This window comes from Mauremys mutica, chromosome 8, assembly GCF_020497125.1.
Source record: "Mauremys mutica isolate MM-2020 ecotype Southern chromosome 8, ASM2049712v1, whole genome shotgun sequence".
In the NCBI taxonomy this organism is placed as follows: Eukaryota; Metazoa; Chordata; order Testudines; family Geoemydidae; genus Mauremys; species Mauremys mutica.
The window spans coordinates 44,086,886-44,105,238 of NC_059079.1; the positions used below are offsets into that span (position 1 = coordinate 44,086,886).

An 18,353-nucleotide genomic window follows, 5' to 3' on the forward strand; every position below is an offset into this window, starting at 1 on the left:
GGGTTCAACAAAATCCAACTTGATCCTACACTGCTAACTTACTAAGAATAATCTTTGCTATAGTACATATGCGATTAAAACAAAGCAAATTTAAAAAGCTATCTTTCTCAAATGTTTGGTGAGGTATTAAAAACACTCACAAAGGTTTGATACTATTAAAAGACTCCCCCACGCCCCAGCATGTGTCATTACTAGAACTTCAGAGAATTTAAAACCCTGACACCCAAGCCTCTGCAATCTTGCAAGCTTTGCCTAGTAAGTTCATTTTGTCTTATTAGGATCCGTGGTTGGCATTCGTCAATGAGCTGGATCTGGTCTGACTTGGAGCTGCACAAATCAGCAGAGAGTTGGATGCATAGTAGTGAGGTGTAAGGGAGAGGAAGAACATGATTTCTCTTTGAAAAGAGTTTGTTCATCAGGAAATTGGGGTGAGGCTATGCAACTGGGAAAGGGGAAAGTTTGAGTGTTCAAATTCCTGATTAATTTAAATTAAAGAAGAATATTTACACTAAAATACACAGTAGGTTAAGTGATTTTTTAAAAAGCTGATCCCACTCCTTTATCACTTAATAGCACAAGTAGCTATGATTAAAGGAAGTGTATAAGTTCCCCTCAGGCTGACAATTTTGGAGATCTTTGTTGGGGGAAGTGAGGATGTATGCAAGGGCTCGCTATTAGTAGGGTTTTTCCAAATGCTTGTAGCTCTGATTACTGTTCATCAACATGCAGAACTCTTGCAAAGCATCTACTTATAATAGCCCCCTTTTTTCTTTTACACAAGATGCCTACATGGCTGCTGCTATTTGATATTCCCTCCCCAGTCCAGTAAACCAGCAGACTTTCAGCAGAAACATTAGGACTTACTATATGATTAACAGGTTAAAAATGTATTTCGTAATTAACTACCTGTTGTGGTAATAGCACTGGAGATATTTTAATATTTATAATATTTTAAATACACATTCAACCCTCTCTCTCCTTCCCCGGCACACCAACACATACAAAAGGAGTCAATGTAGAGCAGGGTTCAGACTTCAGGCTAGATGATGACTGCCACAAGCCCTGTGTAAGGCATGGCACGTAGCTGTGGCACCCCATGAACAGCACAAGGAAGGAACTTTTTGCCTTTTAAGAAATCCCTTCCCTTCTTCTCCCTGGCTTGTACCATGAGCAATTAGGATATGCCCAGAAGGGCTCTGCTGTGAGGACCAGCACATTGTGAAGGCCAGAATCAACTTTCCACTCATTCCCTACCCCTTCCCCGTGCATACAGGTGTGCAACAGTGTATCTCCAGCATACCAGATCCAGGGGCTAGGCAGGCCATACTGGGATGCAAGGGAAGTTCTTAGACCCCTTATTGCCTGGTGTAGACCACGTTGTACTCGAGTCTTCACCGTTTACCTTTTTTATATATTTCTTTACCAGGGTAAATTTTAGAAACATAGGGCTATCATGAGGTTTGAACCCCTCCAATAGCCAACAATAAAACATTAAGCAAACATCATTTGTGTTACACTAAGTGTGAGAAAGTTACTCAAGAACAATAAGCGAACAATAGAAAATGGTGCCGAGAGATACTTAATGCTTGTCAAACACAGTCAGGCACAGTCCCTACCCCATAAGAATCAAAGAAAGGTTAAAGATGGGGAAGAGGGATGCAACATGGAAGCAAAGTGAGCAGTGAGGATAAGCACATGCTGGATTAGCTACGGATTTATTCGTTTTTTAAAAAGATATAAAACTAAAAAGTTTCCTCCCAAGTCCTTTCCCCAGCTTCTCAATCACTATAGACAATCATCAGCCCCCAGTCACTTAGATTCCTAACCTGAGAGTCATCTTCATCTTGAACCTCTCCTTAGAGATTTGCATCCAGGCAGCATCTCAGGGCTTGTCCACATGGAAACTTAGTGTACAGCAAGCTGAGGTGTGAACTTACTAGTTCTTTGACTGCAGAAGTTTTAGTGCCTGGCATCAGGATCAACATGATGACTTACTTGGCGGCAGGCTGGTGTGGGTAGATTTACATCCTGCCTCGCTGCATGCGATGAGTAGGTCTACACTGTACCGTAAATCTGGGCCTGCAGGACCCGAGTTTGTGGACTTGTGTTTCCAAGCCGACACTTGAGTGTCCACACTGCATTGTAACACCGGGTTCATAATTGCTGGGCCTGAGTCTCTCAACCTTGATAACACCTCCATACTGCACTATTCACACTGTCTGACCCAACTCTGTGGCTTGACCTGTATTGATCACTGCAGGATGACAAGGCTTGGGCTTGAGTCATCAGGGCCAGCTCCAGGCACCAGCTGAGCAAGCTGGTGCTTGGGGCGGCATATTCTATGGGGCGGCATTCCGCCCAATCCTAGGGCAGCACGGCCCTTTTTGTTTGTTTGTTTTTTGGTTTGCCGCTCCGGACGCCCTGTAGGGGGCGGCAGTGCGGAGGAGGGGAGTGCCCTGCAGCAAACTGGGCAGGGCAGCCCTGTTCTTCCCTCTCCGCTGACTCGAGCGGCGCAGAGCCCTCCCGGCAGGCGGCGCAGTGGTCAAGACCGCGGGACAAGCGCCCCGCTGAAGCCCTGACCGCCCCCCCTGCTCTCTCTCTCCCCCGCTCCCTCCCCTTCCTCCCTGCTAGACTGGGTGCGCACTCCGCTGCTCGTCTGCAGCACAGGGAGTCCCCCTGCACCCTGGCTCCGGCTGCCCAGCAGGGTTTTTTTTGTTGTTTTTTTTCCCCCTGCTTTGCCGCTCCCCCTACCCCCGCTTTGCTGCTCCGGCCACGCCACAGGTTTTTCTTTTGTTTTGTTTTTTTTCCCCCCCTCCTGCTTTGCCGCTCCAGCCGCGCTGCAGGTCCCTCCCCCTTGCTGCTCCGACTGTGACACAGGTTTTTTTGTTTGGGTGGTTTTTTCCCTCTCCTGCTTTGCCGCTCCAGCCACACCACGGGTTTTTTTTGTTTTATTTTGTTTTTTTCCCCCTCCTGCTTTGCCGCTCTGCCCCCCCCCCTTTTTTTTTTGCTTGGGGCGGCAAAAAAGCCAGAGCCTGCCCTGTGAGTCATAGTGGGATTCTGGTTCTGACCCACACCCCAAGCAGCTTTCTAGAACCGGGGTTCTGAGTTTTTGCTGATCCATGTGTGGACAGAAGGGTAGGGGTTGGGATCCAACCTGAGCCAGAGCCTCGGCTTATTGTGCAGTTTGGACATACTGCAAGTCTCAGTGTAGAGAAACTCTATATGTGTTCTGCATCACATCTTTAAGATAGCTTGTTCTGTCTACCCACACAGCCACAAATATCACCCAGGCCCTCATCTTAATTACTGCCACATCCTTTTCACCAGCCTTGACAAATGCACTCTTTCCCCAGTCATAGCCATTCAAAATGTGACTGCTAAGATTGTTCTTCTAGCTCAGGGGTCAGCAAACTTTTTGGCCCCAAGGGCCACATTTGGGTATGGAAATTGTATGGTGGGCCATGAATGCTCACAAACTTTGGGGTTGAGGTGTGGGAAGGGATGAAGGCTCCGAGCTCTAGGGTGGGGCCAGAAATGAGGCGTTCAGGTGTGGGAAGGGGGCTCCAGGATGCAGTGCAGGTGGGGGGTGAGGGCTCTGGGGTGCAGGAGGGTGCTCTGGGCTGGGACCGAGGGGTTTGGAGGGCAGGACGGGGATCAGCGCTGAGGCAAGAGGTTGGGACATGGGAGAGGGTCAAAGGAGCAGGCTCTGGGTGGTGCTTATCTCAAGCAGCTCCTGGAAGCAGCGGCATGTCCACTCTCTGGCTCCTACGCAGAGGCGCAACCAGGAGACTCTGTGCGCTGCCCTGTCTGCAGGCGCTGCCCCTGCAGCTCCCACTGGCTATGGTTGCCAGCCAATGGGAGCTGTGGGAGTGGTGCTTGGGGCGGGGGCAGCATGTGGAGTCCCCTGGCTGCCCCTCCACGTAGGAACTGGAAGGGGACATGCTGGAGCACTAGAGCTGGGCAAGCCCCGGACCCCGCTTCCTGGCAGGAGCTCGGGGGCCAGATTAAAACATCTGAAGGGCCAGATGAGGCCCCCAGGCCATAGTTTTCCCACCTCTGTTCTAACTCATTACTTCAACCATGCCACCTCCACCAGTTTCCTGTTCATCACATCAAACACAAGCTGCTGCTTTTCCCTTCCTATCCTCTGGCTACTTATCTCTCCTAGGCTATCAAGAAGTTGATAACCATATCTGCTCAGCCAATGATGGCAGCCTTTATTGTCCACTTCTTACATTTTCAAACAAGTACCTTTGTGCTTTCTCCTATACTGACCTGCACCCATGGTAAGAGCTCTTTGTAAACATCCACAAAGCCCTTTCATTATCCTCTTTTATATCCCTCTTTGAAACTCTCTGTTGCTGTGATGTTAACAAATTAACAGTTAGGGAGCTAGTGTGCTGAGACCACTGGCTATCATTTGTTTTCCTTTGCCCTTGCGGGCTGCATCCTGATGTCTCATCTTAGACTTAGATCATAAACTCTTGGGGCAAGGACCATGTTTTTTGTTCTGTTTGTACAGCACCTAGCACAGCTCCTAGGCACTATCACAATACAATACACAATTTACCCTGCTCTGTCTTCCCTCCGCCATAGAAGACCTTGGATTTCTCCCACAGCAGTCCCCAGACACATTCTAGTATCCCTACATCCCCTCCTCTTTTAATGTTCAATCCCTTCAAACCAGGCAGAGTGACATGCTTAATTTACATGCAAAGATAAAATGAAAGCGATAACTTGTGTGACAAATTTCCTCCTCTACCTTGGTGGGTCCTGTGCTTATTGGCGGATTTGCTCACCTCAGCGATCTTCTCCTCTGGTGGAACCCACAGTCCGGATCAACTCCTTCTGTGTCTGATCAGGAGTTGGGAGGTTTGGGGGGAACCTGGGCCCGCCTTCTACTCCGGGTTCCAGCCCAGGGCCCTGTGGATTGCAGCTGTCTATAGTGCCTCCTGTAAGAGCTGCATGACAGCTACAACTCCCTGGGCTACTTCCCCATGGCCTTCTCCAAACACCTTCTTTATCCTCACCACAGGACCTTCCTCCTGGTGTCTGATAATGCTCGTACTCCTCAGTCCTCCAGCAGCACATCCTCTCAGCTCCTTGCACCTCTTGCTCCCAGCTCCTCACACATGCACCACAAACTGAAGTGAGCTCCTTTTTAAACCCAGGTGCCCTGATTGGCCTGCCTTAATTGATTCTAGCAGCTTCTTGATTGGCTGCAGGTGTTCTAATCAGCCTGTCTGCCTTAAGTGTTTCCAGAAAGCTCCTGATTGTTCTGGAACCTTCCCTGTTACCTTACCCAGGGAAAGGGGACCTACTTAACCTGGGGCTAATATATCTGCCTTCTATCCCTCTCCTGTACACATCTGGCCTGACCCTGTCACACTTGGCTAGTTTCCCATCCCAGTGCAAAAAGTACTGGGCCGTCAGAAGTAGCAGTAGCTTTGTGGACCAACTCTGGAAGCTATTGCAAGAGCAGGGGGCAGGCAGCATGGAAGAAAGCAGATAAACAAGGCATGGAAGCGGGCATTGTTGACTGGGTGAAAGAGACAGGGAGTGGAGCACGAAATAAGAAACAAGACAAGATTTGTAAGCAGGAGAGGTAGAGCTATGCTTTATCTACTACAATTAGTAAGCTCACTTCTCCGATAAACAATACAAAAGAAAACATTTTGAGAGGATCGTTAGCTCAAGGAAGTAGATGACAAACATTACACATTAAACAGACCCACAAATAGTTCCCCTTAAACAGGTATATGCTGATAGTGTTGCCTGAATGGGAGAAGCAATGTATTTATGTTCAAATGTTTTATATAAAAAAGGCTACTTCTCACATCAGCGCCTTAATATTATTTCTATCTATAAAAGCAACAATTGAGAATTCAGTCTTATATTCTTGTCTTTAATTCTTCCTAATGTGTCTGAATCTGTTGCAATGGTCACAAGTCCTGGCAATAGATGCTACAGGGTGAGCAAAGCAGAGATATTCAACCTCTACTCTGAAGTGACTTGCTTATAGGGAGTTGTAAATTTGTCAGACCTTTGGGATAAAATTTATTAACATTAATGGGGATTGCATGATTAAATCATTGTGCATTGCACTAAACTTTTAGTTGTTAATGTTACTTCAACACTGGGATTTAGGGTGATTTAATTTCCTGTTTTTGTTATAGTAATAAGAAAGGCAAGCAAGATTTTTCAAAGCCATCTAGAGGACTTAAACATCTTCTTCCATTAATTTCAATAGAAGATGTGTGTCTAAATCCCCTAAATGGCTTTGAAAATCTCAACCAAAACGTCTCCCATGGAACCAGTATGAGAATTAACTCCACAGATCTTAATAGCCTGTGAAGTTTATGCTATTGTAGTACTTCTCGGATTATGAGAACTCTTTACAAAGCAACACAGTCCATCACAAAATAAATATTGGAATTTTGTTTGTTTTACCATAACAGTTCAATGTGAGCCGTTCCCATTTAAGAAAAATAATTAAAAAAAAAACCAATTTAATAAAGTGGATTTTTGACAAAGAAACTCAAGTGCTTGTTAATGGGCTCTGTTCTAGAGGCATGCCATTCTGGCAAAAATTTCAGATCTGCATGCCAAAAGTGAAGCTCCTTTAGGAATCCCAGAACTAAGAGCTAGGCATCCAACTCCCACTGAATTTCAATAGGAGTCAGGCATCTAACTCCCTTAGGCTCTTTTGAACATTCCAGACTAAACTTCCAAGTCTGTATTCAGGCATCAAAATGGAAACATGGCCTGATTTTCAAAAGCGTAAAGAATCTGCAGCTTCTATTGACTTCAACAGGATTTAACGGGGCTCAGCTTTGTTTTTTTGGATAATCAGGCTATTTCTATTTAGCTGTTTAAGGGCTTGTCTTCATTACCACGCTCAATTGGCGCAGCTGCACTGACGTAGCATGTCTGGTGAAGACGCACTATGCCGATGGGAGAGCGCTCTCCTGATGCATAATTACTCCACCTCAGTGAGAGGTAGAAGCTACATCAGCAGGAGACTGTTTCCCTTTGACATAAACCGTTGTCCACACTGCCTTAAGTTGACCTAGCTTACCTTGCTCAGCGGGGTGGCTTTTCCACACCCCCAAGTGACATAAGTTACACCGACTTAAGCAGTAGTGTCAACAAGCCCTAGATGTGTACTTGGGGTTAGGCTCTCAAGATTGAAAAGTTTGGCCATAGTGTTCATAGCAAAACTGTACTATGAAAAAGAGCACTACACAGAGTTTAGCATTTTTAAAATGACCAACAAAAAAGGGATCTTGACACCTTGGTGACTAGCACCATTTAGTTAAAATAAATAAACAAAAAACAAACCCATGCCTCATTTTGATATAATTTATTTTTGTTTCCCCTCAATAATAGAACTATTCAATAAAAACAGCAAAAAGTGTTGAAATACAAAATAGTAACCAGCTGTTTGCAACGTTACTGAAAACTGAACAATTACATTTTATTAAAGTTTCTCCCAGTTCAAAACTTTGCCTACTTAGTTTTACCCAAAGCAAACTGTCAGCCAAACATAAATTATTATTCTTATGTCAAGTGGTTTATTATAATATATAAATAAAAACAACTCTGTTAGAGATTTAACACTAGTGGTCCCTGCTATACTGATGTCAGGATCAATTTTCAGCTGATATATTTAAGAAGTCCTGAGCTATCACATAAAATCTTGTTTCTTTGTCTTCCAGAGGAATTGGAGCAGAATTGCAGACCAACAAATGAAGTGAGCTGAAGGCAATTTGACCAATGTTTTCTGTGTGAATTCCACAGAGGCTGATGAAGCATGTTATCAGGTCTCCAAGGTACAGCACAGACATTAGTCTGTTGTGCCATAAAATTAAGAAATTATTAGAGTAAGCTGTTTTCTTGACCTAGATGAAAATACCAGGAATACAGAGAAGTCCTGCACTCTGCACTGAAGTGTATCTTTTCTAACTGACATTTACTAACATGTTATTAAACATATGCCAGCTCTGCCAAATAATCAGGAAGTGCAGGCACCCGAGCATAAGGGCAGAGACTGGCTTTTAAGAAGCTCCACCTGTCTCATGCAGTCTGGTATCATAACTATTTCTATGTCACAGAGTGCAACATAGTGTTTGAATGATAGACAAAAAGGACCAAGATGAAAGTGATTTCAAAGCAATCCTGTAAGCCTTTTTGCAGGAATCAAAATAATACAGAGACTGAAATAAATGGACAAGAGTTTGAAATAGGCTATAAAATATCATGGCAAATTTTAATTTATTTATTTTGTAGAAAAGGATCTCAAGTAAATGATGCCTCCTAATAAGGCACATGACAATCTCAATTATGAGAATCATTATTCTATGCACTGTGTGCTGTTTTATATTCCCAGCAGGATGTTTTTCATCTCATCAAGAGTTTCCAAGGCTGTCTAGTGTTTCTGTATATGCAAAACATATTCAAGCTTCACTCCCTCCCCACGTCCCCAGCCCAAAGCTTCACTAATTAAAAAAGCCCTGTCAAGTGGTCAGACAGACTGGAACTAGAGGATTATAGGTAAGAGGGATGAAATGAAGGGTTGAAAACTATAATTTCTCTTTCTGTGGTAGCAGCAGAAGTAGCTGTTATAGACAGGCAAGTTAAAAAAGTGGCTGCCTTGGCTAACAGGCTTTGTAATAACTTGTTCCCCAACAGAAAGTCATCCGAACCTCACTTGTAAGATGCAATAACTGCTGGGTTGTCTCTTTTTCTCCCTCTTCCCATTTCTCTCATCTCATGCAAGCACTACACCCTCCGGCTGATTTCCTTCCGGTCCTCGCTCACTGATTCCACTCCTTCCATTCCCTCACTTTTTTGTCCTGCTGCGTTAACAGTAATTCCTAGGCCTTTGACTAGTGTTCCATGCTGGGAGCTGCTAGCAAACAAAGAGAATACTTTTAAAAAGGAGAGAAATTGAAATGAAGAGGGGAGAAACAACCATGGTTCTATCCATTTTTGTATACACGGTTACAATTGTGTATAAATAATATCTCACGTTGAACAATGTTAACTTTTTTTCTCCAGTCGCCAAATTGGTTGACTGGACAGATAACCACGATAGTGAAAATTACCCCTCCAAAGTTCTTTAGGAAAAGACAAATGACTAATGTGCATGTAAGAAATATGGTAAAGTAATTATCTATTTGTAGCTGAATATTTTCCGACAGAATGGGGGCTTCCTGTCTCCCCAATCCAGTTTCCAGTCTATTTACTCTGAATCTCACTGAAAAAGTTGCCGTGTTATCTTTAAAACTACTTGTCACATGATGGTGTGTGTGTTATTCTCTAGTACTGCAATTGCTTGAAGCTCTGTGGGATACTGCACCCAAAGAAAGGTGAACCACTGTAAAAAACAAACAAACAAACATACATGTGTGAAAGGCTCAGACTTTGGCCCAGTTTCTTAGTTCTACATCAGCTGCAGATTCCCTCAGAACATGGGAAATCTTGGCTACCCATTTAGGACAGCTTTCAGGCTCCTTGCACGGCAGAGCCAGGATTTGTCCCCTTTTGTGCCTGCGTGTTTAGATTGTGACATCATCCCATCTGTCTAGTCAATTTATGTGTGGGGGTCTGCAGTCAAAACAAATTTATCACCTCAGATTTGCTATTGGTGTGTTGCCTAGGAGCTGGGATTTCAAACATTGCTGTAGCTTTTGATTTTGTTGTTGTCATCAACAATCGTGCTGCCTTACATGGTGTCTTTCATCAGAAGGTCACAAAAGCATCATTATGAACATTAAGGAAATCAATCTTATAGAGGAGCTGTGAGGCAAGTAGTGTATCCATTTTATGGATGAAAAACTGAGTCACAGAGGTTAAGTGATCTGTCCTGGGTTATACAGTGAATTAGTGACAGCAAAGCCAGCACTTCGGGTGGGACTATGAACATTCATATGCGGCCCTCCCCCTTCACTGCTAACATCAATCAATTTGTTGTCCGCTCTTCTGCATAGGGCCAAACTAAGAGCATGGAAGATTAGCAAAATGATCCTGTAGGCTACACCCCAAATTTAGTCAAGTCTCATTTTACAGAGAAAATATAGGTTTGGTGAAGATCTTTAGGTTCTTCCCACAGATCCTGCTTCATAAACTGGACCTGGCTGCATGTTCCTTTCAAGTCTAGTGATTAGCTGACATTTAGCATCGGTTTAATAATTTCCAACCTATCTTCATAAGGAAGAGGGCAAGGAATTTAAGAAGGGAAATTGTATTTTTACATTTCTACTTCCATCACATTACAGGGGTCCAGGACTTTGTAGTGGGTAATAAGTGGGGGCAGGAGGAGGGAAAGGATGGCTCCCAAGAGCCAGAGCAAGGAATCGGACCCAGGAGTCATGGCTTCCACACTAGTGTTCTGTTCACTAAACCGCAGCTTTTGACTAGCAATGCTGATTTTTGTTCGTATTTTGTCTTTCAATCTCATCCTCTAAAGAATGTAGTTTTAGAGTGAGGATTACATTTAGGGCCTGTCAAATTTAGCAGCATTCCTTTAACAAACTCCATAAGCACTATTTAAAAATATATCTTGCATATATACATGAGTGATGCACTCACCCAATGGTAGAGAGAGGGAAGGAGGAAGAGACAGGGCACAGAAAACCCTTTGGTTCTTGTAGCATAAGCAGGAAGTGGATTAACTGAAATCAAAGCCTTTCAGAATCAAGGCCTGCAACTAACTGCATGTAGGAGTACCCTTGCACTCACATTGAGCCCCATGGAGAGTCAGTACATGGAGAACAATTGCCGGATCAGGGCTAAAGTCAGAAGAATACGTTCCAGCCTTAAGGTCAAACTCAGTCCTCAAACAATAACATTTGCACATGATCTATTTAATTTGCCTTTTTTAAAAAAAATGTATTTTAAAGTTTTTTATAATTTTAAAGTTTATAAAAATGCTTCTTATGCTACTGAAAGAGATGGTACAAATCTATTTATTAGTACAATTTTTAAATGAAAATGAAAATGAAGACTTTCATTCAGCTTTTAAAAATGAAGAATAATTTTGAATGCCGAATAAAAATATCCAATTTTAGCCACAGTGGAGCAAGTCTACATAATGAAGTCCATACATGAGGAACACAGGAAAATAAGCAACCAGTTGATCACAAAAATCTTAAAACTAGCCTCTTATAGTGCTCAAGTAATTTAGTAGGCGCACCTTCAATGATATATTAAAACTAGAGGCTACTGTTGACTTCTACACTGAAAGCAAACTCTGAAAAACAGAAAGGCCTACAAGGCCTATTAATAAAAACCTTTTCAGTAATGAAGCTGTTGATGAATAAAATTATGGATTAATGTTTCAGCAATAGACCAGAGAAAAATCTAGCAAAAGCTCCTAAAATACCAGTGAGATAGCTTAAAGCCAACCCCCTTTCATTTAGAGGCTAGCCTTAAAAGCCAATCACTACGTGTTATACCAACGTGTGCAGTTATAATGGATTTCAACAGATCAAAGAGTCAGAGTATACAGACTTTATCAGAGGATGCTTACCAACAATGAGCCTTAAGAAGAAGTAACACTAACAGGATTACTGTGGATAATAAAAAGAAACAGAATGCACAATTATTGTAAAGTAAGGGGCATTATCTGATGTGATAGCTGCCACTGAAGAAAACCACCACAGATGACAAAGACCTGAACCATAAAAACCAGTAAATGCCAGCCTATTTTTCTCTGTTACATTGAATTGCATTAGACGACACCCGTGACTGAATCATTTGTATTGATTTTTTTTTTAAATCAAGGTATCTATGATTGAAAATAAAAGTGATACAAAAAATTGCGTCACAACATCTGCAGGGATTGGATGTACTGTTCATCACCTGTGAACTTATGATAAAGCAGCCAGTACCACGTAATATTAACCCATAGAAACAAAACCAAGTGGGACCACCCCAAAAAATGAAAGTTAACTCATGGTTGAATGGAGCAGAAACAGAAAGCCCTTTCCACACAGCAGAATGTACTGAAAGCTGCTAGCAGATCTACAGCAGACCGTGGACACTACTACCTTATATTATGTACTGCATGCACTTATGCTGTACTAGATGTTTTCAACAGTGTCCAAAGCAGACTTTAAGGTCCAACCAAAGCCAAAACATCTGAAGGTCATGACAGCCTCTCAAGAGAACATTTTAGTGCTGTGAGTTTGTCAAGAGACAAACTTATTGAGAAGATTAAACATACACTAAAGAGAAACTGCAGCACTGCCATCTTCTCAACTACCTGTGAATCAGAAAGATCAGAGAAAGCTTGGAAAGTAACTAGATCCTTGTTAGAAGACTGATCCATTAAAAGGAATAAAGTAGAATGGTAGTGTTCTTCAATCACACTGGAAACTCACCTTAAGGTAGATAACAGACAAGTCAGTTCCTGAGGCTATTTCTTCTGGCCACAGTTGACACATAAGGGTCCACAAATGCCTCCAAAGAGGATATTTTAGTGACTAAAGAGAGAAAAACCAACATGTTGATTACAAAGAATTAGTGGTATGGAAACAAGGCATGATCCACGAAAAATCCTGGGGGAGGGAAGGCCATTAAGAAAAAAAAAGCTGTATTCAAGTATACGTGACAAACTAGAGATATTAAAAATATTCAAGAGGGGCCATATTGTACCATTTACAATGGACCTCCAGTTCCACTTCCAACAGATGCTATAATACTGACCAACAAAATTAAGTATATTTGAAGTTCAAGTTCAAGTATATTTGAAATTTTCACATTGCAATATGAATTCAAACAAGGGGTCAGATGAAAGTAACATTACAAAGGAATATGAATCTATAGCAAAAGTGGGCCAATTTGGCATTGTAGGTAGGCATCCCCCTCCCCTCACCACACACATCTGGTCTGTTTGAGAAAAAAGCAGCCCACATACTGATAACACGCTATTCTAATTTTTGCTAAGTGCAAAGAGCCATTCTAAATAAAGTAAAGTACGGGGTGCATATACACATGTGCAAAAATGGAATCATGAGAATTTCTGTGCAAAATTCCATGGAACAAAACTGTACTCATACAGCCAGCACCAATCTGAAAAAACCATACCATGCTTTGTTCAATTATGTATTTATTTTAAAAATCTCTCTCTCTCACACACACACACACACACACACACACACACTATCAGTCACATCACATCAATAAACATTGTGGAAATTACAAAATCTAGGTCAAACATTTGTTTGTTACTAAATGACAAGCATTGGACTTGTATGTTAAAATTTCATGTCCTGGTGCAAATGTGATTTCCCTCCCCGTCCCCCTATCTCTCTCATCCTTATTTGAATGAGAAAAATGGTGTTTTCTAGAAGTTTAATTTTAGACTTTCTTAAAATGAAGTAGCTTGCAATACAATTAACAGAGGTTGTATCTTTGGAACAAACAGCGTAGTGTGATTAAAGTTTTTGACATAACTAGAGCACATTGAATAGGATGAAAAATACAGAAATATTCAAAACAAGGCTAATCATTTTCTCTTGCCTGAATCCTACCCAAGCTTTCTTCCATAAGATAACTATTAATATCATTATTATTTGCCTTAATCTGTGTTAGGTTTATTATTGTGGTAACACATCAGTTACACTATGCTGTTCTATTGCTTCATTAAATGTGTTCATAAAGCCTATGCACATAGATTTATGCAGGCACCTCAATAGCATTAATAGAAACTGTGTATAGAAATCCTTTCTGTCTCAAGTGAAGAACAGACCACATTGTGCAAGGGGGAAAAAAAACCCACCATCCATAAATAAATGTACAATGATGGATGACCACAGATCTCAAAAGACTGTTGCAAATCTGAAATATTCACTAGCTATGCACAGAACATTAATTTCGTAGCACAGAGAATGGTGATTTGGAGTTTCATGCTACTTTGAAAACTTGATATAATCAAATAATTCAATTAATTTTGAATAGTGATGATACATCTGACTCCCCATCCCCCATGTCCTCTGTTTAAAAGCAAAATGGCATGATTCATTAAAAGAGTATGGGACAAATCCTTGCTGAAGAAGGGCCACAGAAGGCACAAAACGCAACAGAACCATTATATTGCCACTGCATGAAGTGGGAAAGAGGCCAGATAGGAGAACTCCACACCCTTTGTTTCTCACACACTGAGCCAAGCTCCATCATAATTAACTCCAGAGGAGTGCAGGAAAGGGAAGGTTGCGGGCAGATCATGTTGTGAGAAGGGTGAGGTTAATAAGTCTGAAAACTGCCCAGATTTTCAGCCACAAGACACAGTGGGCTCTGGCCACTAATATAGCCTGGTGGCCAGAGTAATGGCCACAGATTAGCTGCATGGGTGTCCGGTGTTGTAGCCTCAGACTGAAGGCAGCTATAATCCTCTATCCTGACTACTTTTGCATTTACTGGAGATTTGAAGAGGGCATGGATTTGGGGGTTTCATCCTATGCACTTTTCTGCAAAAGATGACAGCCATATATTATTAACAAAAGACAAATTGTGCTACCACAACACAAATAATACACAAGAGTTGGGATTGCTATGTGTGGGCCCCCAATGTGCTAAGCACTTTACAAACACTCAATGAAATCCATCTCTGCCCTAAAGAGCTTTTAGGTTAACTAGACAAAACAAAAGGTGGGAGGGGAAAAACAGAGGCACAGAAAGGTGAAGTGACGTGGCCAAGGCCACACAGTAAGACTGTGGCAGAGCCGAGAATAGAACCCAGGTGCCCCGAGTCCTTGATCAGTGGCCTATCCAATAAGCCATACTGCCTTTGAAAAGTGATGTTTGGTTTATGTCTGAAAACACGGCACAGTTAACAGGAAAGGGGAAATGTCTGAAAATAGTCTGAATTTAAAAGGCCTGAGTTTGGAGAGTATGGTAACCTGGCAGCTCTCCCCCCATCCTTTCTTTGTTCAGGCTAGCAAGTGGCTGTAAGGAGTTAGAATTTAGATAGGAGGTTATTTATCAAATGGACATTTCTCCTCAGGCAGAGGAAGCTAGAGCAAATGGGGTTTTAAAGGAAAATGGAAGCCCAGTAATACAACATTTCCAAAACTTTATTAACCCTGCCTCCCTTTCAAAATAATAAAGATACAGATGGAGAGGCCAGTTTATTGGAAAGGTCAAAGATAGGACGAGGGCCTATTATTCACACAGGATCAAGTTTATTGCAGCCTTTGGCAGACAGCAAAAGGGAAGAAGTGTGCTGGGGTTTTAGTTCCCAGTTTGGTCACCTCACCAGGGTGCTTGTTGTATTGCCTGAAGTTCAACTAGCCTGTGGGAAAAGTACAAGGGAAGAGAAGCAGATCCTTCTCCCTATAAAGCTGAGTCTAAAATGGCCAAATCCTGAAACTTGGTGAGCTCCCTCAATTCCCATGGAAACCAAGTATTACAAGGAGGTGTTCAGCACCTTTCAGGATTAACCTCATGAGGCAGTGGGAGCACCACTTCCCAACTAAGGGCTACTACTTTGGAGGAGTAACCATATTAAACAGAAAAAGAAATCAATTCTCCCTTGGAGCTGTTAACCTGATTTTGAGCATTCTTTCAGAGAGCTGTTGAAACAGAATCATTTGGTGTCTTGGCAGCTTTGGTTTGATGACTTGCTTTAGTTCAGATAGGGTTTCTTATTCCTATTTAAGACATGATACCAAGTCACACATCCTAGACTGACACACACACACAGGAATAGTATATGCAGATCTCCATTCTCCTATGTAAAAAGCGGATTCCACTTCACCATGGCAGTTTTATCCCAGACCTCAACTAGGATGCTTAGAGTCCTCAGATGTGTACAAAAAGTGGGGAGAAGACTGTCCGTCCTATCTGGGGACAAACCACATTCCCTAGTGGAACAGTCCTGGAAAATACACAATACACCACAAGGAGAAATTCACTAAGATTCGTCCCTTTAGCCTCCCTCCTGTGAGTTTTCCCATCAGAGGAGCAATGAGACTCATTTAAAAAAACAAAAACAAAAAACGGATGAGGGTTTGAGTATCTACTGATATGAAGTTACACACAGATTACTCTGACTGTATCTCTATTAGGGATGGGCAGAAATTCAGGTTCAGCTATTAGCCACCAAATTTGGGGGAGGGGGGGGAAGCGATCTAAAGAGACTGCACTACAAATTCCTGGGAAAACATTTTTACCCTTACCAAATTGCTCACTAGAGACTGAAGGTTTTTTGTGGTTTTGATTTTAAAAGAACAAAAACAAAACAAAGAAAAACCCCCACAATCACACCCCCAGCATTCCCACTGAATGTACTGGGGGTGTTTGGGGGAATGCAAGAACAGGCCCCAACTGGGTGGTGAAGGCATATGGGGGACTTGAGTTTCTAATCATCCACCTATGGCCCAACTTCTTTCACAACTGTACAAAATCTGACAAAAGCAGAGATATACAGAACTCAAACTACCCCTGCATTCTTCACTCATTCTGTGTTTAGGCATTGCTGAGCTCCCAGCTCGCCGAACAAGTTTTACGGTGGGCTCCAATACCTAGGCCAGTATTGGAAATACAGAATGGCAGTTCTCATTCAGTTCAAATTTGACCTTAAACATTTTAAAAAGTTGTTGTTTCCCTTTACATGCTATACAAGATGCCATATTCTGTCCTTAACTCCATGTGTGGCTCCCCCATGACTTAAATGGCAATACTGTGACTTGAAGGCAAATTTTGTCCCACTATATTATGCTTTACTGTATCTACAGCACTGCAGCCACATCCAGGCGGTGTCAATGGATACAACATTCTCTGATAGCAAAATCATATCCCTTCCTTCCTGCAATTACAACACTATTCCATACAACAAACACTGACATCTGGAAACCTACTACCATGATAGCAGCTGTGACTCCTGTTCTAAATCAGGAAGTGAGCTGTACTCTCCTCAGGGTTTTAATTGTTATGGAACACGCTTGTAGCTTTAAAACACAAGAGTAGCAGCCAGCTTGATCACTGAAGGAAATACTGTAGGATATACAATTTTAATGGAAAAGGTGATAGAAGTAGCATAAATACACCTGTGTGGGTTCCCTCAGTGGGTGTATACACACACACAGACACACATACACACACACACACACAGATCTCCCTCCCTTGTTAGAAACAACTACATTTTAATAGGTTCATTCATCACTTCTATAATACCATGGAATTGGAATTTCTTATATTCATTTCATTAGTTCAAATTTAAACTGAAGTACAATGGCACAGGCCATGAGCATTTAATTTGTTAATCAAAAGCAGTGTTGTACCAAGTCATCAGTTATCAACATTTAGCAGAGTAAATGATGATTTTAAACTTAGTGACTTTCTACTCTCATTTAAAAAGGCAGGCAGAGTGGTTTGGGGACATGGTAGTCATTACTTGTGTCATGCTGTCCCCTGGCTTTAAAGTTTCTCATTATTCCTCATAGTAGCTTTAAGGCAAAAAGGTGCAACAGTAGATACTGGCCTCTGCTATGTGAGAGGGACTAAGCATTTGTAATCTTGATTCCTTATCAGGCTATTGAGAGAGTATGCAGTGTAGTTGTAGCTGTGTGGGTCCCAGGCTATTAGAGAGACAAGGTGAATGACCAACTTCTATTGGTGCGAGACAAAGCTTTCGAGCCACACAGAGCTCATCTTCAGGTCTGGGAAAGGTATTTCCAGTGTCCACAGCAAAATGCAAGGTGGAAAAGATTTAGTATAAGTTGCTGAGAGGGGGTTAATTGGTTATAGATTGTTTTAATAAGCTGCAAACCCAGTTTGTTCAGTCCATGATTTTTAGCATCTAGCAGAGTAATGAATTTAAGCTCCTGGGCTCATCTTTTGAAAGTGTTATGGAGGTTTCCTTTGAGGACGACCACTGAGGTCAGATATAGAGTGATCACTTTGTAGTGGAGAAAAAAAGTGTTCACCCTATTGGTGATAGGGTGTTTTTGTCTTTTATCATTTTTCTGTGTGAGTGCATTTGAGAACATAGTGATTTTCTAGTTTCACGCACACTGTAGTTTTTGGGGTATTTAATGCACTGGATGAGGTACAGCACATATTGTGATAGGCATGTGTAGGACCCATGGATCTTGAAAGGTGCTTTATAGGGGGGTAGCAAAGAGTCTTGTGGCACCTTATAGACTAACAGATGTTTGGGAGCATGAGCTTTCGTGGATGCATGCATATTCACCCACGAAAGCTCATGCTCCCAAACGTCTGTTAGTCTATAAGGTGCCTCAAGACTCTTTGCTGCTTTTACAGATCCAGACTAACACGGCTACCCCTCTGATACTTTATAGGGGGTGTTGATCATTGTAGCCATGGAGATGTGTCAGGTTTTGGAT

The 18,353-nt window shown here is 42.2% G+C and overlaps 2 long non-coding RNA genes across 2 annotated transcripts in view; one reads left to right on the forward strand and one right to left on the reverse strand.

The window, feature by feature from the left end:
• LOC123375424 overlaps window positions 1–18,353 on the forward strand; it is a 75,973-nt gene that overhangs the window by 33,717 nt on the left and 23,903 nt on the right. The window contains exon 3 of the long non-coding RNA XR_006581442.1: window positions 7,719–7,832. This is a non-coding gene — a long non-coding RNA (uncharacterized LOC123375424). The remainder of the gene's footprint in view (window positions 1–7,718; window positions 7,833–18,353) is intronic.
• LOC123375425 overlaps window positions 9,212–18,353 on the reverse strand; it is a 65,228-nt gene continuing 56,086 nt past the window's right edge. Inside the window, exons 2-4 of the long non-coding RNA XR_006581443.1 lie at window positions 12,387–12,488; window positions 11,534–11,573; window positions 9,212–9,379 (exon numbers count right to left, since the gene is read on the reverse strand). This is a non-coding gene — a long non-coding RNA (uncharacterized LOC123375425). The remainder of the gene's footprint in view (window positions 9,380–11,533; window positions 11,574–12,386; window positions 12,489–18,353) is intronic.